Consider the following 27,103-nt stretch of genomic DNA (forward strand, 5'->3'; position numbering starts at 1 on the left):
AATCACTGGATGGTGTCATCAGTGATGTCATGAGTGATGTCACTGACCATGTCATGAGTGATGTAATATGTGATGTCATCAGCAGTGCATTGCACGCGCAAGTTATAGTGAGTCCAACTAACTCTAACGTGGGAATTTCAATGGTTTTATGCGAGTAAAACTTCCAGCTAACTATAACAGGTGTGAAACCTATGGTTTTTTCAGTGAATTTAATAGGTTTTTTAAATGCTAATTCCTAAGTATAACTGGTGTGAAACCTATGGTTTTTTCAGTGAATTTCAATGGTTTTTTAATAGCAAATCTCTATAGGTATGACAAGTTTTTTATAACGGATTTTATATTGTATAATTATGTAATTTTTTTTTTTTTTTTGCCCTGGGGCGCTCCAGGGGCGTGTACCGGTGAATGCACAGGTAAGCGCAATGTTACGATGCGCCCCGGGGCGCGTACAGGGGAGCGTCCCGTTAGCGCTATTCCCGCGAACGAAAACAACATCGTGACGTTTCGCGTAGCTGCGTGATGCGTCATATGACGCAATGCGTAAGCGCACCCGGAAGTACGCGAGCGCATACGATTGCGCAACGTCCTGACGCGCTTACGCTGTGCGCCCCGGGGCGCGACTACGGGTGCGCCCCGGGGCGCTTAGCGTAAGCGCGTCGGGTCATGTGATCTGAAAATAACACTTTTCATTGGTGCAGATCAGTTTTGGTTTCCAAATGATGAAAGCCCAGATCATGTGACTTGAAAATAACACTTTTCATTGGTTCCTAACTTTTCTTTTTTACAAAGACTGAAATCCCCACCCATTTCCTTCACTTCTTGTTTAACTTTTGTGAGTGCAAGACCTGCTTTTGGCACCTGGGTCATATTTACTTCTAATATCATGGCTGCAAGACCATCCAGCAGCAGTGATGAGACTGAGGATTTCATTGATGAGGAGGTTCCTGAACGAACTGTGAAGGAACATTTCATTTGGAAATTTTTCAAAATTCCAGAGGGGGAGAAGAAGGTAAATGCTCCAAAGGTGGAGTGTCAAATATGCCACACCATCTTATCGAGAGGAAATCCCAGAAAAAAATACAGCTTCGGGAACTGGACGATGATACGCCACGTGTCAAGGAAACATCCCCAGAACTATGCACGGGAGAGTGTCAGGGCTCAGGCACGAGAGGCTCCCAGGGATGGTGGCTCTACTTCTACCGGTGGAGGAACATCTTCTGTGCGTCGGCATGAGCAGGAGATGTTACCAAATATTCAGCCTGCTTTTAATGAGGCTATATTAAAATACCGAAGATGTGACCATCTTCTTTGCTATGGAGAGCAAAGTGTCACACTCATGGTTCGAGCTCTCGAGAACCACCGCTGCTATCCCCAGGCCTAATTTTTATTTATTTTTTTGGCTCCTGTTGAGCTGTTTCCAGTTCCCTGTTTTTGTTTTTGTTAAAAAAAAAGAAAAACAAAAGTTCTTTTCAGAGCTACCTCCAATTCTCATCAAAGAGCTGTGTTCTTAAAAAAATGAAAAAGAACTACCTCCAATGTATTAAAAAATGCTACATTTGTAAAGAAGTCTGTTACTGTTTTTTCTCCAGGGTACGCTCCCCGGTACGCGCACCGGGGAGTGTACCGGGCGCTCCCCTTGCGAAAATCGTTTTTTTTTTTGCGGCGGGGCCCTTTTATGACCCCCACATCAAACCTAGGGGGTCGGGGGGGTCTACCCTGCCCCTTTTGGTTATTTCCCCCTTTGTTTTTGCCACCTCTTGTGTCTCGATCCTACCGAGACACAAGATGGCGGCCGCTCCGGACTGTTTCGAATGTTTACAGACACCCGAGAGCCAATCAGCTTTCCGTGCGCAAGTCGCGTGGCGCGCCCGGTGCGCTCCCCGGTGCGCGTACCGGGGCGCGCTTATAGATATATATATATTTTTAAACCTAAATTACTCAAAATCCTCTGAAGCACATATCTTGAGACATAGCAAAGGCACATCGGGCTACCAGTCCCTACAATTTTGCCAATTTTGGTGAAAATCCATTCAGCCGTTTGAGCTAAAAGTGAGTTCGACCGCCCTATGGAAATTAACATGGGGAAAACACGTTTTGGGACCCCCCTTTTATCTCAGCCCCCGATTGACGAATCCCCCCAAAACTTTCAGGGCAGGAGCGGAAGCCGCGAGGCAAATTTGAGGAAATTTTCAGGCAGATTCCTCAACCGGCGCCAAAGTTATTCCCAATAGAATGTTGCAATTTCCCTATGGAAATCAATCCTAACTATAACTACCTACTGGTGACCGCCAGTAGGTAATATATATATATGAAAACGCTCCAGGTTCCTGCTGCAGCGCCAGCGCACTCGGTAGCGGGTGCTGGTCACGCGCCGGCAGGCTCGCGCAGACACAAAGGCTCCAGGATATAAAGCCAGCACTCGCGGGGGGGTTAAATCCTACTTCGATTTAAATCCTACTTGGATTTAACCTCCCTTGGATATATATATGTGACAAAGGCCATTCAGGCTGAAACGCTTTGGTCGAGTTGGTGTGAGGTATGAATAAGTAATACCATTAAGTAACCTAATCTGGAGTGCCGCGTCGTTTGTGGAATAGTTAATGTTTATGGCCAGGATCCGGCCATAACTCGGAGCACCCGCTGTGGAGCGCTAAGCTGGCTAACCAAGGATCACTTTGTGAGAAATATATATATATATATATATATATATATATATATATATATATATATTTTTTTTTTTTTTTTTGGGGCTGCGAATCCACCACAGATCTGACAGATCTCAGGCGGAGATCTGAGTGGCTGCCAACACTTAAACCAGAAAGGTTTGCATTCATCTTGGGACTCCGACCCGCAGGAGTCTAAAGAAAAAAGGCAAAAAAAAGGAAGGGGGCAAGGTTGTAATGCCCTGATCCTACCCTAGGCCTGGTAGTCTGTCTTTTCTTTCATCTGTTTCCTTGCCTGACAACTGGCAGGGAAATAGATGAGAAAATTGCCCCCACAAGCACTGAGCAGAATTTTTTGCTGCTCCCTTTGTGAGGGAACAATGGTGACTCCTGCTGGAGATGGGAAGCTGGCATGGACCGCAGGGGCTTTGGGCTCCCCCCTCGGCTCCTAACAAAGAGCACTGGTTGCCATAGGTGGAGCCAGCACACCCACCGTTGACTGGCCAGGCCCCAGGGGATAAGATTCCCAGGGCCAAACTCGGCCCTGGAGGAGGGCAATATGGCTCCTCTGCCCTTGCACTAATTGACTGGGCTCTGGGTGATGGGGTCCCCAGGGCCGAATTCAGTCGGGGAAGGGGAGCCTCCTCTTTCGGTAATTGGCTGGGCCCTAGGTATGAGGTCCCCGGGGCTTAAATTCAGACTCGGAGGAAGCTGTGCTACCGCCCTCCCTTTTCAGTAATTGGCTGTGCCTTAGAGATGGGGACCCGGGCAAAAAAAAAAGGCCAATGGAGGCATGTGCCTGTCGCCATAATTTTGATTGGTCAGGATCTGAGTGGCCCCCCCTATAAATAAGAAATCTAGAGGGGATGGGGTAACCTGGGCTAAATTTGCATGGGGAGGGGGCCACATGTCCCCCTTCTAGTTTTTTATGGCTGGGCTTCAGGAGATGTTGGGCCGGGCCCAAAATCAGTCCAAGGATGGGGTTACATGCCCTCTTTCCCATTTATTAAATGGATGGGCCCCGGGACATGGGATCTAGGGGCTCATAATCGGCCCGGAGAGGGAGGCTCCGTGCCCACCTCTCAGGTTCCCTGCATGTAGGGGGGCACAGGGCCTCGCCACAGGGACTGGACAAAGGCCAGGACCTGCAGCCCACTCTCCACCAAACACGCCAAAGCGCATGCACAGGATTGGGTGCTCAGACCGGGCTTTTGACACATACCACACAAGGTCAAAGGCTGTGCATGGTGTGGGATTAGGTGCCTACAGGGGGTTGTCCACAGGGCCTGGCCTTCAGGGTTAGATAAATATATGGTAATCAAACATCACTTAACATTAAAAAATCTTTAGAAATTCACAAAAAAAACAAAGGTTACAGAGTGGCATAGATAGATTCAGATTTTACGCACACAAAACCATAGAAACGAAACAGTTATGGTTATACTTATCTCTAGAAACAACAACTCATGCCCTATGTAATTATAAATCACACCCTCTCCATGCACTGCTATTGACCCCATATATTACATCAATCCTGACATCTTTTGCATTAACATTATTGATGAGAAAACTGCATGGTGGCAGTGCAAGTTATAGTTACCTTAGGGCACAAGTTACAGTTTCTTGAGATAAGCATAACTATATTTCATTTCCAAGCATGAAAAAATCTGGATCTGACTATAACATACCTGTAACCATATATATGTATGTATGTATGTATGTATGTATGTATGTATGTATGTATATATATATATATATATATATATATATATATATATATATATATATTACCTACTGTATATATAGTTAGGATTTTTTCCCTATGGGATTTTTGAAAATTCTATGTCTAATAACTTTGGCGTTTGTGGACGGAATTGGCTGAAATTTTCTGGAAAATGGAACATTTTGTTTCTGAGCAACCCCTGGAAATTTGGGGGGGGTTCGTCAAGGGGGGGCCGAGAAAAAAGGGGGGTCCCAAAACGTGTTTTTAACATTGAGTTTTCCATAGGGCGGTTGGCCTCACTTTTAGCCCGAACGGCTGAATGGATTTCCACAAAATTTGGCAAAATTGTAGGGACTGGTAGCCCGATGTGCCTTTGCTAGGTCTCAATATATGTGCTGCAGTGGATTTTGAGAAATTAACGTTCAAAAAAAGATATATATCTGTAACAGCGGACCGGGCAGCGCTCCGGTTCGCGGACTTTACGCGTAACGGAACTTCGCGTAGCGAAGCTGATTGGCTCTCCGGTGTCTGTCAACATTCTAAACAGTCCGGAGCGGCCGCCATCTTGTCTCTCGGTAGGATTGAGAGACAAGAGGAGGCCAAAACAAAGGGGGAAATGACCATAAGGGGGCATAGTAGATCCTCCCTGACCCCCTGGGTTTAATGTGGAGGCTTTAAAAGGGCCCCGCGGGGCAAAAGAAAAAAAAAAAAAAAATGTTTTTTTTGCGTGGGTAGCGCCCGGTTCGTGAACCGGGAAGCGTTCTGGGCAGCGTACTATAAGGAAAAAAGAATGATAGACTTTTCAAATACTGTATGTTAATTGATTGTTGGTTTTGTTGATTATTTTTTAATTTTTTTATTTTTTAAGAAATTATTTATTATTGTGATTGTGTTTGAAAATTTAATAACATTTCTAACATTTAACTAGTTTATGAATTACATATAAAAATGATTAAAGACTTAAACAATTTTTTAATATTACATACAATTTTATTTTTCGGATTGTTTTTCAAAATTTAATAGAACGTCTAGCATTTGACTGTCCGATATGTCCTCTTGTTGAGTGAACATAACTTCCCACATTTGACCGTCATCATAATGAAGTAAATGATCCACAGATTCTACACATTGAACTAATTCATGGTCCCGTGATTCATCCATGAAATCTGAGTCATCATTGTCCTCAATATCTTTTTCTGTGTTGTTCTCCAGAACAATTTCGAAGGAAACATTCTGCTCACCTTCCATTTTATTGCTGTAATTTGCATAAAAAATAAATATATCAGTAGAGATAGGGCACTGGTGGGTTTAAGTTCAGACAGGTACTTGTGAGTTTATAACAGAGAAGTAATCTATGGGCACTGTATGGTTTCAGGCGTGAAGTAGTACTATTAAAAAGTGCCTGTGAAGAAGCCTAAGTAAATTCATAATTATACCACAGAAACCTAAATCAATCCATAATTATAATAAAGAAGCCTTTCTCAATGTCTAACTATTACAGAGGGATAGTATATAACTATCTGAAAATGTTTTCAAATTTATAAAATAATATCTCACCTTCTAAAAACAAGTTTAAGTTGTGAGTGAAAATGATCTTGCAATGTAGTTCAGGAAGTAGTAGTCAAAATGGCTGTGTTTCTCTCTCTTCCTTTATATATATTCAGGTACATAGCCAATCAAATGTCAGGTAAAAAAAGTAGAAAATGAAAGTAACATTTTAATTGGTTGTCACTTCCAACACTTCAGATGTGTTTTGTGAAGTAATTTACCTCAGGGTATTTAGAGAGGTCTACAGGCTAAATGGTTAAATGGAATTTCAATCAAATTTGTGAAAATGGTAGGCATTGGTATGTAGTATGAGCTAATCTATATTTGGTGAAATTGTCTCCAGTCGCTTTTCTGTAAACTACTTTCCCACCTTTTTTGATGGTGCGCTTCCCAGGGAGCGACCCGGTACGCGAACTGGCGAGCGCCCCGGTTCGCGAACCTTAAGCGTTACGGGAGTCCACCATTTTGTGTTTCGGTCGAATTAAGATACAAGATGGAGGGCAAATAATGTTCAGAATGGGTAGAAGGGGGCACGGTAGACTTATCTTGACCCCCTAGGTTTTCTGAGGATGGCTGAGGAGGCCCATATGTGCGAAAAAAAAACATTTTTAAAAAAATTTAGCGAGGTTAGCTCCCGGTTCGCGTACCGGGTAGCGCCCCAGGGAGCGTACTTTGTTGAAAATTAGTGAAAAATGTTAGAGTAAAATAATAATTGTGAGTGATCAGATGTAGGGTAGCTCTGAGAAGAGCTTTTGGGTTTATGGTACATTTAGGTACTTATAAGTAGGTACCAATGCACAGTCTTAAATTCAGAATGAAAATTCTGTTGCCCTCATCTGAGAAGTGAACTCCATCTCCTCTGTAGATATCTTGCATGTAGTAACGCAAGTTATTGTTGTACAGGGAGCCCATTCCATGGTCTCTCATGTAAGCTGAAACAGATTTGTTTACATGCTTCCTCGACTTCTCAATTTGTGGACAAAATTGGTTTGACCACCTCCATTTCTGTCTTTGGCATATATTTGAATATACCAAGGCAGTCTGAGGAAAAAGTGCCATTAATTGCTCAAAGGTGTCCTTTAAAAGCATTTCCAGACCTACCCCAGTCAAAGTGCCCAAGTCATTACCTCCACAGTGCACAATTAACAGGTCAGGTTTTGGCAAATGCATAAAGGTTTTCACCAATGGTATCAATTGGTGACATTTTAATCCTCTGTGGCCAAACCACTTAATTTCCACATCTTGTAAATTGAGGTTAGGTAAATTCCTGTTCTCAGCATACCTCTGAGCCCAATAGATGTAACTATGTCCAACAATCCAGACAGAAAACATGGTGAGAGAAGGTTCTCCTGCAGTCAGATGAAGTGTGGCAATGAAATGGCAGTTGAAAAAATAAGAGTTTAAAATGAAAAAAACTGTGGAGTTTCTGTGTTAATGAAGCAGTAACAGTGATTGGTGGATTTTGATTGCTGAAAACAGAAAGTTAGGGTGCATGGATGAGTTCTTTGAAAGATGTATTTTGAGTGGTCAAGAAAAAATCATTAAATGAAAGAATGCACTGGATATGAGGTGCACTGAGAGTTCAGAGTTCAATTGCAACATTGTTGTGTGAACTTGCAAACACCAGAGGCCTTCAAGGAGGTGGTTGCTATGCAAAAAAAGGCAGAAAGGGCAGAGGGGGGAAGGGTTTTGATTTGAAAAAAAGTGAGGGAAGAGTTTTGATTGGGTGACATGAGAGATATGTGTGAAGAATTACAGCATTTCTGTGCTTTTGATAGCTGCAGACTCTGGAGTGCATACCTTTTGCTCTGCTGAAGACAAATTGGTGTGTTTCTGAGACTGTTTTGAAACTCAAAGTATTTGCTAAGGTGAGAAAAGATTTCTTTAATTTAGATAGAGAATAGTGTGCTTTAAGGAGAAAATTATGAAGAAAGTTGTGTTTTTCAAATGTTGCTTTGTCTCAAGTGTTTTACAAATAGATTTTGTTTCTTTGAGAAAATGTAATTGGAGAAAATGTGAAGTATTAGTACTGACAGGGTGTTATTGTGCATAGGAGCTGTGGAGTCTTTTCAAATTATGACTTGAAAATCGTTTTTGAGGAAAATGAATGGTTATAATATTTATGACAAGGACATAATGGTGTATGCTTCTTTATAAGGCAATTGAGTGTCTCTGATGTTATTTTTCCCATTTTAATGTAAGACCTTTCTCTGTGGAGCAAATTGCTTGTAAATATGCTCCCACCTGTGCATGGCAAATTTAGATTTTGAATGTTTGCGTTACATAGCCATGTTAAAAGTGACACAACCATGCTGGAAAGGCAATCAAAAAACGCTTTCTTGTGTCTTAAGGACATTTTAAGTCATTTCTCCATGTGCAGTGTTTTGAAATTATGATTTGAAAATCGTTTTTGGGGAAAAGGAATGGTTTTTAAATTTATGACAAGGACATAATGGTGTATGCTTCTTTATAAGGCATTTCAGTGTCTCTGATGTCATTTTTCCCATATTACATTAAAAGACCTTTCCCCGTGGGGCACATTCCTTGTAAATATGCTCCCACCTGTGCATGGCAAATTTAGATTTTGAATGTTTGTGTTACATAGCCATGTTAAAAGTGACCCAACCATGCTGGAAAGGCAATCAAAAAACGCTTTCATGTGTCTTAAGGACATTTTAAGTCATTTCCCCATGTGCAGTGTTTTCAAATTATGATTTGAAAATCGTTTTTGGGGAAAAGGAATGGTTTGTAAATTTATGACAAGGATATAATGGTGTATGCTTCTTTATAAGGCATTTCAGTGTCTCTGATGTCATTTTTCCCATATTACATTAAAAGACCTTTCCCCGTGGGGCACATTCCTTGTAAATATGGTCCCACCTGTGCATGGTAAATTTAGATTTTGACTGTTTGAGTTACATAGCCATGTTAAAAGTGACCCAAAAACTTGCAAAGGCTTTAAAAAAACACTTTCATGTGTCTTAAGGACATTTTAAGTCATTTCCCCGTGGGCAGTGTTTTCAAATTATGACTTGAAAATCGTTTTTGAGGTAAAGGAATGTTGTTAAAATTTATGTGCGCCATATGCCCCCAAATTTCTTTTTCAGGGGTGCAGTAGGGTGTTCTTGAGACACCCCTGCACCTTTGGAAAAATTCCTAATTTGCGATGAGCTAATTGCTAATCGCAAATTGCACCTTCATTTCTATGGGCCTCCTGGCCCATGGAAATGAATGGGTAATTTGCAATTAGCAATTTGCTCATCGCAAATTAGGAATGGTAAAGAATCGGTATTTATTCCTTAAAATCTCCTCTGTGTTCTTCATCAAGCGTAACTTTAATCTGCAATCCTGAGTGGGCCTCACCTTAAACAAACCTCTGGATAGGCCACACCTTATCGTCATCCTGAATTAATCATTTAAAATGCTAGGGACAGATTTATGATAGGTGTATGCCTCTTTTGCGCCACTGTGCGTCACTTTTCTGATGCAGCGGCGGTGCAAAAGATTTGCTATGAGGCGACAAAATTACAAATTGATGCATTTAGGCAGATGTGTCATGGTGTAAAAAAAACGTGCCACATGAAACCGATGCAGCAGTGATGCAAAAGATGCACCATGTTGCAAGACAGGCCTCACTTGGGGCCATATGTATCAAGCTAATTAGCATACGCAAAGGTCAAAATTCTGCGAATTTCGGCCTTTGCGAATGCTAATTAGACAAATGGTATGTATCAAACAAGTTTGATGCAAAATAAGGAATAGCAAAATTTGCTATTCCTTATTTTGCGATTGCACTGAAGGATTTGCAAATTTTGCGATTCCTTAAATGCAATGTATCAAACAAAAAATATGCAAAAAATGCCATTAAGGATTTGCAAACTACCACCAACTTCTAGTTGGTGGTAATTTGCGAATTCTTTTCAAAAAGCTTTTTTTCCAAAAAACAAAAGGTGCCATATGACGCCCATACATGCCCATAGGGCATGTATGTGCGCCATATGCCCCCAAATTTCTTTTTCAGGGGTGCAGCAGGGTGTTCTTGAGACACCCCTGCACCTTTGGAAAAATTCCTAATTTGCGATGAGCTAATTGCTAATCGCAAATTGCACCTTCATTCCTATGGGCCTCCTGGCCCATGGAAATGAATGGGTAATTTGCAATTAGCAATTTGCTCATCGCAAATTAGGAATGGTAAAGAATCGCTATTTATCCCTTAAAATTCGCTATTTAGGAAATGCAAAATAGTTTGATGATACATATGGCGGTTCATCTCTAACAAGATAAGAAGCTTAGGGATAGATTTATGATGACTGGCGCATCACCAGGGATGTGCCAGTCATCCTGCGCTGCTGTTCCGCCACCCATGGTGTGCTGCATTTACAATGCGGCGCAGCATGGGGCAAAAATGGCACAGATGCGTGACGCATCTGTGCCGTAAAGGTGGCGCATTGCTGGAGTTGTATCGCAAGTGTGATGCAGCTCCAGCAAGGCTCAGGGGTGCCCCATCTCCACAATGTTGCGTCAAGACCTATGCCTGCTTCAAGCAGGCGCAGGGTTTTGACGTAGCTTTCTCCTATCTGATTGTAAATGCGGCACACCATGGGTGGCAGAGCAGCGGTGCACGTTAACTGGTGCATGCCTGGGGATGTGCCATTTAACATAAATCTGCCCCTTTACATTTAAGTATGTGCAGGGGACACAGAGTCGGTGAGGCTTATCCAAGGTTAAGAAGAGATGAGTCCTGTTCACTGAAAAATTAGACATAGGCTTCACCTGCTCAGCATCGCTGGACATGGCTATATAATAGCTGCAAAATGTTACTCTTGTTAAACAATTTTACTATTATAATCTCTGAGATTTGTCTCTTACTCTGCAACATCTCATTGTTGTTATCTTTCTTTAAAGATAAAGACAACATCAACATGAGCGACAATCAGCAATCAGTTGATTTTGACCTCATCATTGAACTCGTAATTGAAACATCAGTGGATGTTGATCCGTTGGATGATTTAAATCCTGAGGATGAAGAAGAACGTGATGAGGATGCAGATTTGTCCGAATTATATGACATAGGATGGGAAGCTGACGTGCTTGAGCCTATAGAACTATAAACATTTATTTTAAAAATTTATAATAAATAAAAAGTAAAAATGTAAACCGTTTAATTTAAAAATAAAGACACCTTCAAAAACAGGTTATGTGTAGTGTCTTCACTAAAATATTAAAATATGCTCATAAAATTAGATCAGATTCACATATAAAATAGCACAGGTAACATGAATATAAATTCCATTTCTTTTCTGCTATTTCTGTATTCTAAATTTGCCAAGCACTAAAAAATCTTCTATGTAAAAATGTCAAGTAGTGTTTTAAGTTTTTGATTACTGTTATTGATTTACTGTTGGGTAATAGTGGTTAATAACATTTTTTAATATATTTTACCACAGATTCAACTGCAGATCATTTCAAGATTTCACCATGCCAACGAAAGAAAGACTGAGAAAGGCTGCAAAACGTCAAAGACAGCAGGTGAATGAAAAAAAGCAGCAGTCCTCTAATAAAAAGATTTGTCAAGTCACCAAGAAAGCACCGGGTAAGAGTACAAAAACATTCATAAGAAATATTTGTAGTAAAAAAAATATTACTACAGAAAATGTTTCAGTCCAGAAAAAGAGAAGCAATTCAAACGGAAAGGAAAGGCCAATGAAAAATGTTACTGCTAGAGCAAGAGATAACTCTGTGCATGATATTAGAAGGAAACAACAGTTTAGGGACATTCGTAAACGAATGTTCCGCAACAGGATAATTGGCAATTTGTTAAAAAATATTAAGAAAGGTCAACAGAAAGTGGTTTTTTATAAGAGAAAATAAAAAGTTGAGAAAGTTATTGATCAGGCATTTGAAATTAAACGTAAGTTATTTATTTTGATAATCAATAGAATTAGGAAGCTAAACAAGGCAATTTATGATTTCAAAAGAAATAGTAGATGGAAGAGAATAGTTAATCGTAGTAATTTTTGTGAAGTTTTTTCTGGAGAATGGATGCATAGTTCAAGCTGTGAGGCATTTTTTAATGAGGAGAGTTATTTCCAGGATAATGATTTGGTGCATGCAGTTGACACCAGTGGTCGTGCTTATGAAGTGAAAGATGGTTGTCCAGTTGAAAAAGAAAAACTTGTGACAACAGAGGCAGAAGAGGTGTTAGGTAATGAGGTTTTAGGAAGACGTGCTAAGGGTCCTGTGTACACCTGGAAGTGTAGTAGTATTTGCAGTGTGCGACAGGATTCCATCAATTTGCTTTGTGATTTTGTACGGTCATTTAATAAGAAAAGTTTGAAGCAGAAAATGAGGTTGTTGCAAGAATTAGATCCTTGCAGAGTGAGAGAAGTGACAGGTTTGCATGGTCATTCACTGGCTTGTCTTTCCAGGAGAGTATGCCAGAGTGTTTTTCATCATTTCAGGATGCTAGCAGTGCATCATAATAAAGTGAGGAAATTAGTTAGAATGTTGTATTATGCTAAGAGTCCAGCAATTATGCTTAAACAATTATGCGCTGCTCTTTTGCATGGTTCTGAAATAGATGTGAAGAATATATGTGAAGAAATTGAGTTTTGTTACTTTGGAAGTAAAGAGGAGAATGTTGAAATTGACCAAGAAGAAGCGGGTAATGTGGAAGATAGTGTACAGGTTTCCAGTACAGATAATTTCCAGAGGGAAATTGCGACGTTTCAGGTCAAATCAAGTGAGAGGCCAAATTTCACTTGTGTGTGTTGTCGACGCACTTATTATAAGAATCAGACTAAGTTAGTGGATTTATATGCAAAAAGTGAAAGGGAAAATAATAGTGAATGGAAGGATTTCACAACATACTTGATGGCAGAAAATTGTTTTGATTTGGGATTGGATCAACGTGTGTGTACTTATTTTTGTTGCAAATTAAATCAAAACCAGATGCCTGCTAGAGCAGTTCATAATAATCTGGAATTGGTTGAGATTCCTTCTGAATTGAAGGATTTAAATACTTATGAATCTATTTTGATTCAAAGTATCCATCCCTTTCAGGCTATTGTAAGAATGGAGCCAAAGACAGGGAAATTGCCTCCATCAGATTTACAGAGAGGATTAAAGGGAAGAGTTGTTTATTTGCCTCTAGATTTGAAGAAAAACATTAACACAATTGGAGTAGAAAAAGTGGAAGAGGAACCTCTGGTTATCTTAGTTAATGGGGTTCCGACAAAGAATAAGAAAATATGGCAAGATTTAGTGGATGTTAGGAAAGTTAAAAAGGCAACATTGTATTTAAAAAAAATAATAAATACTATAAGAATGTATATGTTGCAGAAGAGGAAGTAAGTGAGGAAGAGGGTAGCGATTTGTGTGCTGGTCAAATTGAGAAAGTAGAACCCTCTACTAGTGAAGAAATATATGAACATTATAGTGTTCATCCTTTGCATTCCAAGGAAGTCATGGGGAATGCTATTGAGTTGTTTCAAATGAAACAAGCCAAAGGGAGTCCCATTAGTGTTTGGGAGGAAAGTTTGGAAGCTCGGTGTTTCCCACAGCTTTTTCCAACAGGTCAGGGAGGAAGATATGATGAGCGACCTCATCAAATTCCTGCTTCTGAATACCGGACTTTGCGATTGTATGCAGGAGATGCTAGGTTTCGACAATGCATTCCTTATTTGTTTCATCTCCTGTTTGAAAGCGATCTGTCTGGACTGTCATATGCAGTGAACCACATCTTGAAAAGTGGTATACACATGCAAAACATCTCGGCAAGTGACTTTATGGATAAAGTCAATGTCCAAGACAGTATTTTGGATTCTCACCTGATTAATCTCATGGCGTGTCAGCGTGGTACTAATGAGTACTGGTACCGTCGTCATGGTGATTTAAAATGTATGCTGAGGAACTTAGGAACTCCCACATGGTTCCTCACTCTGAGCTGTGCCGAGTATGGCTGGGAAGACTTACTTGAATTTCTACGAGAGGCAAATGCTAACGTAGAAAACATCGAATTCAAGACACCCGGAGAACTGTGCTCTTTGGATCCAGTCAATGTATGTAGGTACTTCAATCATAGATTTGAAGCTATGATGTCTTTCATCATGAATAAGAAGAATCCACCTCTTGGAGAGGTATTGGATTTCTTCTGGAGAAAGGAGTACCAAGCAAGAGGTGCTCCTCATATACATATGTTGCTGTGGATCAAGGATGCACCTAAATTTGGAACGGATCCAGAAGACTCAGTGATGAGTTTTATACAACAGTATTCTACGTGTGCTGTTCCAAACGCAAAGGAGAAGAAAAGCCTAAGAGAAAAAGTTCTGCGTTTCCAAAGCCATCGATGTGGAAAGTACTGTCGTCGTAAATTCCGAAACAAGGACAAGTTCTACACCAAATGTCGTTTCGGCTTTCCACGACCGGTGATTTCTAAAGGAAGAGTAAACAGTTTGATGTCTTCGCTGCGACATAATGTGATGAAGAAATCACCTAAAAACACATACAATTTGAAGAGGAACGAAGAGTCCAAGTACATCAACGACTACAACCCGGTGATTTTGTCCATGTGGAATGCTAACATGGATATACAGTTTGTGGCTGATAACTGTATGGCTGTGGCTCGGTATGTGACATCTTACATCACCAAAAAAGAGAAGACAGAATTGAAGGATATGTGGGAGGACATTTCCCATGAAAAGAGCCTCAGCAAGAAGTTGTACAGTTTCAGTCTGAAGATGTTGTCGCATCGAGAAATCGGAGCGTATGAATGTTCTGACCGGTTGTCTTCAGCAAGTCTCTATGCCAAGTCCAGGAGTATTGTTTGGGCGAGTCTTGGTCTTGCTGCAACGCGTAATCGAGTTCTCAAACCTGTGCGGGAAATTGAGTATTTGGCGGAAAAGGAGCCAAACAGTACCGACATTTTGAAGACCAACATGTTGGATACATATTATCCAAATCGAAGCATTCACCTCGAGAATGTTTGTCTGTATGAGGTTCTTCAAAATTACATATTCAAGAGGAACATCAAAGAAGATACTGAGAAAGGAGTGTATGCTGTATTAGGAAGTGAGGGATGTCTGGTCAAGCAAAGAAAATGCCACTTGGTAAACCATCGAAAATTGAGTGGCGAATCTCCTGAAAAAAAGGAGTTTTTCTATTTAGCACTTTTGCAACTTTTCAAGCCTTGGCGTGCAAAGGAGGAACTGCTTGGAGATTTTCTCTGTTACGAAGACTCTTTCAATGCTGCCAAGGAGACCATAGAATGTCCTGCTTTTCCCAAATATGTAGAAATGTTGAATGCGGAAATTGAGCAGGAAGCAATGATTGCAGCCGAGATTGCCAGAGACAGTTCTCAGGACAGTCAGAGTTCTGCTTCATTGAGTCAGGATCCACTAGGAGGACCTGTTATCGAAAATGAAGCTGCCACTGCTATGAATGAAGTGGAAAGAGCCATGGCACATGCTCAGGAGGATGCGGTTAACTTAGAAGAGTTGGAAAGACAACTCAACGTTGAGCAGAGGAAAATATATGACGAAGTTACCATGCAAATTGATCATGGATTAAGTCATGACAAGAAAGAGTGCTCATGTACGTCGTTGAAGCCTGTCCGACTGTACGTGAGTGGAGAAGCGGGAACTGGAAAAAGTTTCCTTATTAAAGCAATTTCATGTTATTTGCAGGAAAGGACAGAGTCATCGCTGTCTTGTGTTGTCACCGCTCCAACTGGACTGGCAGCACATAACATTAAAGGGATTACTTTACATCATTTACTGATGCTGCCAGTGGAGCATGACAACAAATTACAATATCACAAGCTATCTGGAGATGCTTGTTTTGAAGTTTCAAGAATCTTGAGGAAAATGAAACTTCTTATCATTGACGAAGTAAGCATGGTTTCCAATGTCATGCTTGCCTTTGTGCATTTGAGAATGCAAGAAGTTCTCAAAACAGAGTATGATGTGTTATTTGGTGGCAAACACATCATTGTTTTCGGAGATCTTCTGCAGCTGACACCAGTGAAAGGGCAACCTGTGTTCAAAATGCTCACGCATGAAGATACCAGGAAGTGCCTAGGCAGCATTGGCAACGTCAATATATGGTTAAACTTCAATTATGCTGAACTGCATGAAAATATGCGTCAGGCAAAGGATGAAGTTTACAAGACTATTCTACAAGATGTTAGAATTGGAAAAGTGACCGAGCATGGGAAAGAAGCTTTACATGCACGATTACTGTCAAATTTATATGCAGAACAAGATGTTGTGCCTGAGAATATTTTTCAGAAAATTACTGAGAAGAAATCTGGAATATGTTTGATGCCAACTCTTGCAGAATGTGCCAAATTCAACAACAAAATGTTGCATTTAGAAAAGCAAGAGATTGTGAAACTGGAAGCTATTGACAGAGTAGAGCATATGGGATCAACAATTATTTTGTCTGAGAATCTGAAAACAAAATTGGATTCATTAGAGAAGAGTATATCTAAAACTGCAGGTTTTGAAAAGACTCTGAATGTGTGCTTGAACTGCCGTATAATTTTAAGAAGGAATTTACATGTTGAAAGAGGTCTGGTAAATGGATCAATGGGTAATGTTGTTAATTTTGTAAAATACAGAAATAGAGATGGAATTGAATTTTTTAAAAATTAAATTTGATGGCATTGAGGAAGTACAGCTAATTGGTCGTTGTTCTGCTAGATTTTTGCTTGTAAAAGACTTATATGTTCGCCGTAAGCAGTTTCCTGTTTGCTTGGCATATGCGGTGACAATCCATAAATCGCAAGGTTTAAGTGTAGACAGTGCATTGGTGAATATTGGCAGTTCTCTGTTCAAGGAGGGTATGGCATATGTGGCATTGTCACGAGTTAGAACTTTATCGGGATTGTACTTGATTGAGTGTGATGTCACAAACATTTGTGAGGATCTAGATTGTGTTAAGGAATACAATAGGTTAAGAAGAGAGTATGCGCCACATTTGCCTCAATATCCTTTGTTTGAGAAACGTGTGGTAGGCCGGAAACGAAGAAATGTGACCAATACTGGGGAGGTTGTAGCAAATAGACGAAAAGTCGATGAACCTGAAATTATAAGCAGAAACAAAAAGGATTCTGTTGAAGATGTTGTTGGTTTTCAATTTGAAAACAGTTCTGGTGTCAACTGCTATGCTAATGTAGTGGTTAATGTTTTGTTTTCTCTAGAAAATGTAAAAGAAGAGATTGTGGTCAATTCTGATCAAAGATTTTGCAGTTTGTTAAATTCTGTCTTAGAAAAATGTAGCACTGATAGAACAAACATAGAAAGTGTGCCTGAAATTCGAAATCTGTTAGACAGATGTTCAGGCCAAACACAATTCTCTCAAAATATTCAGCAAGATTGTCAGGAGTTTTTAATGTATATGCTTGATGTATTGCATGCTGAAGGTGTAGATGTAGATCAGCTGTTTGGGCTTTCTTATCAATGGCAGCATGACTGCGAGAACTGTAGGGTATCAAGTACTACTAGTGTAGACTCGGAAAGATTTATATATTTAACTTTGCCAGACAGTAAATCAGTCTCCTTTAATAAGCTAGTAAAAGCAGCTGATCACAACATGGAGTGTAGCCAATGTAAATCTGAAATGATGTCCACATTATTTATACGAACATATGGCCAGTATGTCATTTTAATGTTCCAACGATGTAGGCCTGATGGAACAAAATTGACAACTTTAATTAAAAAATTTGTGGCTTCGCAGTTGTCAATATCAGGAAGGACTTTTGTAACTGCAGCAATTATATATCATGACGGTCCTTCAATAACATCAGGACATTACACAGCTTATTTAAAGTCTAGAAATGGCTGGTCATTCTGCAATGATTCTGTTTTAATTTTCAAAAAAAAATTGCCGTATGACCTTAAAAACTCTTACCTGGTGTTTTTAAAACCAAAATTTTAGGGAAAGAATCTCGGGATGTGCTCTGAGGAATTTCAAGAAGTTCTAATGGCTCCTACATGATTTGGCCTTGAGGATAAGTGTAGTTCAGAGACATAACTTCTAACCATAAGACTGGACGTCATGGAGAAATAAGTGCACTTTGAATGAGTTCAGAAAAACTATTTCTTTTTATAAGCTAATTGAAGCAGCCAATCAAAACATAGAGTAGAGGGAATGTAAGTCTGCAATGCTGTCTACTGTTTTACATTGCTTTGTGATTAAAAGTGATGTAGAGAATTAAATAATTGTAGTAGTCATAGAGGTAGTGTAAGTCTGCTTCATAGTAAGCAGTATCAGTGTCATAGGAAATGTAGAACATGACTGAGGAAGAAGGGGAAGATATTACTAGTCCAGGATTGTGAAAATGATCTTCAACATTTTAATTCTGAAAGTTGCGGAAATGCCAAATGACGGGATTGGCTTACAAGAAATCCAAGAGTTATAAATGGCTCTGACAAGATTTGGCCTTGTGGAAACTTGTGGTAGAGAGCAAGAAGTCATTTATTGTATGTAACATGTTTTTCAAAACGATGGAGGTTTTCTTTCAGAAAGTGGCGGGCTGAAAGTAATAACAGCACAACAGAGTGTAAGCTGTTCATAGGACATCCTTCGCCGTCATGGAAAGTAAGTTAACTTTAAGGAGTTCTGAATTCTGATTTGTTATGTTGTATGGGTTTTTTAAACACAATCATTTTGATTGTGTTTTTTTTCCCCGCTGTTATATGATGAATACCTTCAAGTCACTGTTTTTAGTGAAATTTGATACATTCTGAGAACAGCAAAAATAAACCATTTAACATGTATAATTAATTCTGTACTGTTTCCATTTATGATGTACATTTAGAACTGTGTAGGAGGCATGGAGAAGGAGAGGCTTCTGTAAGTGTCAAAGTTCTTGCATACAGTGCTCATATTCTACGTAGTCTTTCATATGATAGACTACATTTCCACAATGAGATACCTAAGCAAAGGAAACACACGTCATATGATTGTGGAATGAGCAAAAAAATGTGCATGTTTTTCAATTATATTACCTGTGTTTCCTAACATTACACACCACATTGTGTAGATGAGGTTTAGGACTGTTCCTGGAGACAGAGGAGGTCTGACATTTGTTCAAGAGTGCAGTGGACATTACTCACTTCGTTGGTAGGCCTCCACATGTATTTGATATGATTTTAAATTAGCCAGACTATTGTTAAAAATTACTAGATTCTCACCTGTGCCCTTAGACACGGATCGCACTGCTGCACTCTAACTGGTCTACATTCACCGCCATTCGGGCGGCCCGGTCCCCGCGCTTTGGTTGCCTGGGACGCCATCTTGGGTGGGTCACTAGCGCTATTCAGCCATTGGCTGGAGCAGACACGTGGGCGGACTAGAGGCAGTAATTGACGACAGTACTTAAATCAGGTAGGAGAGTCCTTCACTCCTGCTTGATCCTCGTCCTGCATATAGCGCTACGCGCTGAAAGCTTGTAATTGTATTTTAAAACCCCGTTTTTTATTTACTTTGGTCGCGCTCGTTTTCCCTGATTTTAAATTAGCCAGACTATTGTTAAAAATTACTAGATTCTCACCTGTGCCCTTAGACACGGATCGCACTGCTGCACTCTAACTGGTCTACATTCACCGCCATTCGGGCGGCCCGGTCCCCGCGCTTTGGTTGCCTGGGACGCCATCTTGGGTGGGTCACTAGCGCTATTCAGCCATTGGCTGGAGCAGACACGTGGGCGGACTAGAGGCAGTAATTGACGACAGTACTTAAATCAGGTAGGAGAGTCCTTCACTCCTGCTTGATCCTCGTCCTGCATATAGCGCTACGCGCTGAAAGCTTGTAATTGTATTTTAAAACCCCGTTTTTTATTTACTTTGGTCGCGCTCGTTTTCCCTGATTTTAAATTAGCCAGACTATTGTTAAAAATTACTAGATTCTCACCTGTGCCCTTAGACACGGATCGCACTGCTGCACTCTAACTGGTCTACATTCACCGCCATTCGGGCGGCCCGGTCCCCGCGCTTTGGTTGCCTGGGACGCCATCTTGGGTGGGTCACTAGCGCTATTCAGCCATTGGCTGGAGCAGACACGTGGGCGGACTAGAGGCAGTAATTGACGACAGTACTTAAATCAGGTAGGAGAGTCCTTCACTCCTGCTTGATCCTCGTCCTGCATATAGCGCTACGCGCTGAAAGCTTGTAATTGTATTTTAAAACCCCGTTTTTTATTTACTTTGGTCGCGCTCGTTTTCCCTGATTTTAAATTAGCCAGACTATTGTTAAAAATTACTAGATTCTCACCTGTGCCCTTAGACACGGATCGCACTGCTGCACTCTAACTGGTCTACATTCACCGCCATTCGGGCGGCCCGGTCCCCGCGCTTTGGTTGCCTGGGACGCCATCTTGGGTGGGTCACTAGCGCTATTCAGCCATTGGCTGGAGCAGACACGTGGGCAGACTAGAGCCCTACATAGATAGCAGGATATGGCGCGCAGCGTATACGCGCAGCGTGGACGCCATAGTGACGCCGGAGTCACGCCAGAGTCCAGCCCGTCTGCGCCCGTCCGCGCTGAGGACGCGCTGGACGGCTGGCCTCTGGACCCCGGCGATACTCCTTCCGCCCTTCATAGCTACTCCCATCAACAACTGCTGGGTCTGAAGCCGTATCGACTGCGATGTTCGCACTCATACGAGCCAGACGACCTTCTTCTCCCTTTCCATTGCGGTTGCTCCTCTACGCGTAGGTTCCCCATCTCTGCACCTAAAAATCCCCTTTCTGGTCGTCCCGCTACCTCCAGCCATAAGACAGGAGGTGTAGAGGGCATCCTGCTTAATGCCCGCTCCTTGGTTAAGAACAAAATAATGTTTAAAGAGCTGGTACTGGAGAAATCGCCTACTATAGTATTCATTACGGAAACATGGGCCAAGGACTCTTCTGACCCCGACCTAATTGAAGCGGTCCCAGAAGGATACTGTTTGGTTAGACTAGATAGACAGGGCCGAGTGGGAGGGGGGTTAGCGATCCTTTATAAGGACCACTTGCAATGTCATTTTGTACCTATATCCGATTTCCCAGATAGTTTTCAAGCACTCCACTTTACATTAAAGGAAGCGCAATGCCCCTTCTTCAATGGGATCTTAATATATCGACCACCTGGTCCGAGAACCCATTTTATTCACAGTCTTCTCCAGGCTCTGGAACCGTATTTCGGCCAACAAAACCTGTCTATCCTAGGTGATTTTAATTATCACCTAGAACGACATGACCTATCCGACACATCAGGCCTTATTGAGGCTTTGGAGTCATGTGGACTTACGCAACGAGTGAGCGGAGCCACCCATCGGGCAGGCCACACTCTGGATGGCATCTTCTCGAATGACTCTCGGTTAACTATCAAGGATTCGATACACCTATCTTGGTCCGATCATCTAGCGGTTCCTTTTATTCTGGAACATCATAGGTTGGACTCCTGTAAAAGAGGGAATCATGTCATGGAAACCGCTAGAAACTTCAGGAATCTCAGCAGTGACTCCTTTGTGCCCTGGGCCACAAGTCTTTCTGTTACTGGCTTGGATAGCGTACAGAACGCTGTTGGCCATTTCGAACAGGTCACTACTGAGGCCTTGAATGAATTGGCCCCGGTACAGCCCCGCCGCCGAGCCAGAAAAAGACCATCTGCCCCTTGGTTCTCCGATTCCCTCAGACTTCTGAGGCAAGAAGTGAGACGTAAGGAAAGACTTTGGCATGCCAGCTGGGACCTTAAGAATAAGGAAGATCACAAAATTCTTGTCAGGAAATATAAAGCCGAGATTATACAGGCCAAACAAGACTACTTTGTTACCCTGACCACCTCGCTTTCCTCGCCTAAGGAGCTTTTCAAAACTGTTGACTCATTAGTTAACCTGCAAGCCCCTGACCCTGTTATTCCTTCACAGGACTTATGTGACAGGATTGCCTCCTTTTTCCACACTAAGATACAGGATATCCATCTAGCTCTCGAGGAACAAAGACTCTGTGTTAGTGCGCCTATCACTCGGGTTGAGATGAATATGACTACCACTGACATCTCCCCACCGTGCATTCTGGACTCTTTTCCTCCGTTGATCTTACAAGATCTGGAGATCCTGCTTAATAAGATCAAGTCTGGATCTCCCTTGGATACCTGTCCACTGAAAATTCTCAAGCTATGTAGGGAGACTCTCTTACCACCGCTGCTAGAAACAATGAATCTAGCCATCAGAGATGGTACTTTCCCTACAGAGTGGAAGAAGGCGGTTGTCAAACCCCTGTTAAAGAAGGCATCCCTTGATCCGGAGGTTTTAAAAAACTTTCGCCCCATCTCGTTGCTTCCTGCACCTGCGAAGATGCTTGAGGCACATCTTAACAAGCATCTCGCTACTTTTGTGGAAGGCTCGGGATGTCTGGATTCCTCCCAGCATGGATTCAGGAGGGAATATAGCACCGAGTCAGCCCTCACCATCGTGCTTGATAAGATCCGCACGACAGTAGATGAGGGCCAGACCTCCCTCCTGATCCTGTTAGATCTAACAGCAGCCTTCGATACCCTCTCCCCCTCAGTGCTTACATCTCGCCTGAGGGAGATAGGGGTGAGAAGTGCAGCCCTAGATCTGCTGACTTCCTTCCTGACTGGGAGGGAACAAAGAGTCAAGCTGGGTGAGTTCCTATCTCCATCCCGACCAGTACTATGTGGGGTCCCTCAAGGGTCGGCGCTTAGTCCGACCCTTTTCAACATCTATGTGACCCCACTGGCCAGGCTAATAAGATCTTTCGGGATGGAGGTAGTCTCTTATGCAGACGACACCCAAATACTCGTCTCTCTCCCCCATTCTGATGTGCTTGCCGCCTCCAAGTTTAGATCTTGTATGGAGGCGGTTGGTCACTGGATGATTCAGAACTCTCTTAAACTGAATGGGGAGAAGACTGAGGTGTTGGTGTTTGGGGGGAAAGAAAACATCTGGTCAGCCAATTGGTGGCCTGACTCATTGGGAACATGTCCCTCCCCTACAACTTCTGCTAAAAATCTTGGGGTGATGCTTGATCTAGCCCTTGATATGGGCAGTCAGGTGAACAGAACTGTTTCCACCTGTTGGGGTTTGATTCATACCCTGCGAAGGATCAGGAAATATCTCTCCTTGCAGGCAAGAAAACAAATAGCTGTCGCACTTATTGGCTCTCGCTTGGACTACTGTAATGCGCTGTATGCTGGACTAAGCCGGAGCCACCTGCAGCGCTTACAGGTGGTCCAAAACGCTATAGCCAGATTTGTCCTGGATATCCCCAAACGCTCCTCGGCCACTGCGGCCAGGAAATCACTGCACTGGCTACCGGTAGAACTCCGAATCCGGTTTAAAGTCCTTTGTATGACCTACAGAGCCATCGCTAAAAACTGCGATACAGGTATTGGGTCCATCATCTCCCATTATACCCCTGGTAGGAGCCTGCGTTCTTCTGGGAAATTGCTTCTCAAAACCCCCCGTGTCCGAAGAGCTAAATGGGGTGGCAGGGCTTTTTCCACGCTAGCCCCCAAATGGTGGAACGATCTCCCTCTTGATTTAAGATCTCTTCCATCTTTACAGAAATTCCGCACGGCCCTAAAAACTCGCCTCTTTCAACAAGCCTATATGTAAGGACGCCTGTTTCAAATTTTGATTGTATTGTTAGGCGCCTTGATACCTGCGGGTTATTGTTTTGCGCACTATAAATTTTCTTCAATTCAATTATCTTCTCTGTATTCTTCAACAAACCTAAATTCCATCTGCAACCCTGAGTAGGACTTACCTGAAACAAATCTGTGGATAGGTTACACCTTATTGGCATCTTGAAACAATCATTTAAAATGTTAGGGTCAGATTTATGGTGGCCGTGCGCCTCTTTTGCTCCATTGTGGGTCACTTTGTGTAAAAGATGCACCATGTTGCAAGATAGGTTTCAGTTCATCTCCAGCAAGATACCATCAGTTTAAAATGTATATAATTAGCATTGTGTAGGGGGCATGCAGAAGCAAAAGCTTTTATAAGTGTCAAAGTTGTTGCATGCAGTGCTGCACTTCTAGGTACTGTTTAATATGCTGGACTACATCTGCACTATGAGATACCTAAGCAAAGGCAACACAGGTGATGTGATTGTGAAATGAGGAAAAGAAACTCCACATTTTTCAATTACATCACCTGTGTTTCCTAAGTTTATGAATGACATTGTGCAGATGAAGTTTAGGTCTGTCCACGGACACAGAAGAGGTCTGGCCTTTGTTCAAGAGTGAAGTGGACATGACTTACTTCATTGGTAGGCCTTCACATGTATTATGTCCTCTGTTCTCTTCAAACAACTCGAAATTTCATTTGGAACCCTGAGTAGGTCTCACCTCAAACAAACCTCTGGATAGGACACATCTTATTGGCATCCTGAAGCAATCATTTAAAATGTTAGTGTCTTGCGACACTTTTCTGAGACAACAGCAGTGCAAAAGATGCACCATGTTTTAAGATAGGCCTCACTTCATCTGCATCAAGATACTGTTAGTTTAAAATGTATATCTTTAGGACTGTGTAGGGGTCCTGGAGAAGCAGAAGCTTCTGTCAGTGTCAAAGTTGTTGAAAAACTGTTTGTCCTTCAATCTTTTCCCTTGTCTTTTGTAATTTTTAAATACATGTTTTAATATTTTTCAAATGTTTGTTCACTCTTTCACAGATTGAACGTATAAAAACAAAAAGTGAGTAATTTAACGACAATTATAAGGTAAATGTTTTGTATTCTTTTCGTTACATTTCTATCACATTCACCTACTATTAGTTCCACAGCTTCATTTCTTTAACCCTCAGTTTCCTGCCTTTGCTACTTTCCTCATTCCTTTCTCTATTACCTACTTAATCAACTCCTTCCACTCTTTTTCTCAGTCCCTCTCTTCTCATAGTTCCTCACTCTTGTTCACTCACTCCGTCTCTATTACTCTTAGTGTCTTTGACTGATCACTCTTTGACTACTTGTTCATAATGCTTTCTCTGTGTAGTTGAAGCACACTAAGGGGCATATTATGAACACAGCCAATAAAATTATTGCTGTTTTTATTGGCAGAAAACTGGTGCAAAAGTGTTTTTAGCGGCAGTTTTCTGCTGCAAAAGCGGCTTTGGTGACATATTTCTGCCGATAAAAGCTGCAAAACTTTTATTGCCTATGTTGATGATATGGCTCTATGTTATTTACATTTCTTTGCTGTTTCAATTAATCTTTTTCTGTTACTTCTTCTTTTCTGTTTTCTATTTTTTCTCTCTGTTATTCCCCATGTTTTAATCTTATTTTGAACATTCACTCACATTCTCCAAGAAAGTCTTATTTGTTATTGTTCTACTCTCTTTTTTTTCTTTCACTTCCTTATCTATTTTGTTTTTCACAATTATACCCTCTTCCGTCTTTTCTTCGGTAAATAGATCTATTAAACAGTATCTCTGGTTTACTCCCTATAGCTGTCTTTCTTTTAACATCACTCTCTGTTTACTTTCCTTATACTTACTCTTCTTTTTTTTTTTTTTTTGGTTAGCTCCCGGTTCGCGAACCGGGAAGCGAACTGGGAAGCGAACTAAAAGAAATAGAGCTTGCCAGAGTGCTAAACATTCTAGCAATTTTTTTTGAAAGGGGAGGTAGTTCTGAAAAGAACTTTTTTTTTAATGTTTTTGTTGTTTTATATTTTTTTTATTTTTTGAACATTTTTTGTTTTTTTTGTATTTTTTGAACAATTTTATATTTTTTTGGGTTTTTTTGGGGGGGAAACAACAAAAAACAGGCATTGAAAAGGGCTCAACAGGAGCAAAAAAAAATTACTGTCTGGGGCGGTTAGGACAATTGTGATTGTTATAAGCTAGGTTGATTGAATTAATGCTCATGTTACCACATGATATCAATGCACCGCAGTGCAGACAAGTATATTTCATATGCCCAAAATTCTCCTGGATGTTTAGCACAGTTTCCCGTGCCTCTGCTGCTGTCAACGATATTAACGATGTTGACCTGGCCACAGGAGTTGCTGTTGGGTTTTCTTCCATGTCACGTATCTCCGCCCGGCTGTAATTCAATGGATGCCACCTGTTCATGTGCCGATGCATGGTATAGTTCCCGTAGCTATACTTTTTATCAGTCCCTCTTGATAATTTCTCTTTGCAAATGAGGCAGGTGACATACCTCGCATTTACTTTCTTCTGCCCTGGAGGGATTGAAAAAAACTGCCAAATGAAACTGGCTTTCCTATGGGAAACCCGGGGCATCTCTTCCAAGAACTGTGGTCCTTCTCTCTCCTCTTCCTCTAGTTCTTCCTCTTCCTCCTCTGTGTTGGTGATGACCTGGGGAGGTGGTCCTCTCTTCCCATGAGGAGGTGGAGGTGGTGGTGGGGGTGCACCAGCTGAAGCAACTACTGAAGCCATTGCTCTACTATGAATAAAGGTCTTCCTCTCACAATGATGAAAGTCAGAGTGAGGAAAGAAGGAGGGGTTTTCATCATTTGGGAAAAACAATAGTTCTAAACCAATGAAAAGTGTTATTTTTAGGTCACCTGACCTAGCCTTACATGATTATGAAACCAAAAGTTAAATGAACCAATGAAAAGTTTTATTAACAAGTCACATGACCTCTCACGCTTATGTTACGCGCTGCGGAACGCGCCCCGGATCGCTTCCGGGTCGCTGCGCTTCGCGCCTCGGTTCGCGCTCCGGAGCACTTCCGGGTGCGCTAACGCGGCGCGTCATAAGATGCATTACGCGGCAACGCGATAGGTCGCGCTTTCGCGACGCGCTGCGGATCGCTTCAGGGGAGCTGCGCTTCGCGTCTCAGTTCGCATACCGGAGCACTTCCGGGTGCGCTAACGCGGCGCGTCATAAGACGCATTACGCGACAACATGATACGTCGCGCTTCCGCGACGCGTCACGATGTTGATTTCTAACGCGGCAGTTGCGCTAACGGAACGTTTACCGGTTCGCGGACCGGGTCGCGGCATCAAATTGAGCTAACGGAAAGCTTCCAGGTTCGCGAACCGGGAGCGAAACAAAAAAAATATAAAAAAAAAAAATTATTAATAAACATATAAAATATATTTTTGGATTTAAAGAAGAATACATTTTACAGCTATAGATATTAGCTTTTAAAAAACCAATGAAATTCACTGAAAAAACCATAGGTTATAGACCATA

This window comes from Lissotriton helveticus, chromosome 1_2, assembly GCF_964261635.1.
Source record: "Lissotriton helveticus chromosome 1_2, aLisHel1.1, whole genome shotgun sequence".
NCBI classification, from domain to species: domain Eukaryota; kingdom Metazoa; phylum Chordata; class Amphibia; order Caudata; family Salamandridae; genus Lissotriton; species Lissotriton helveticus.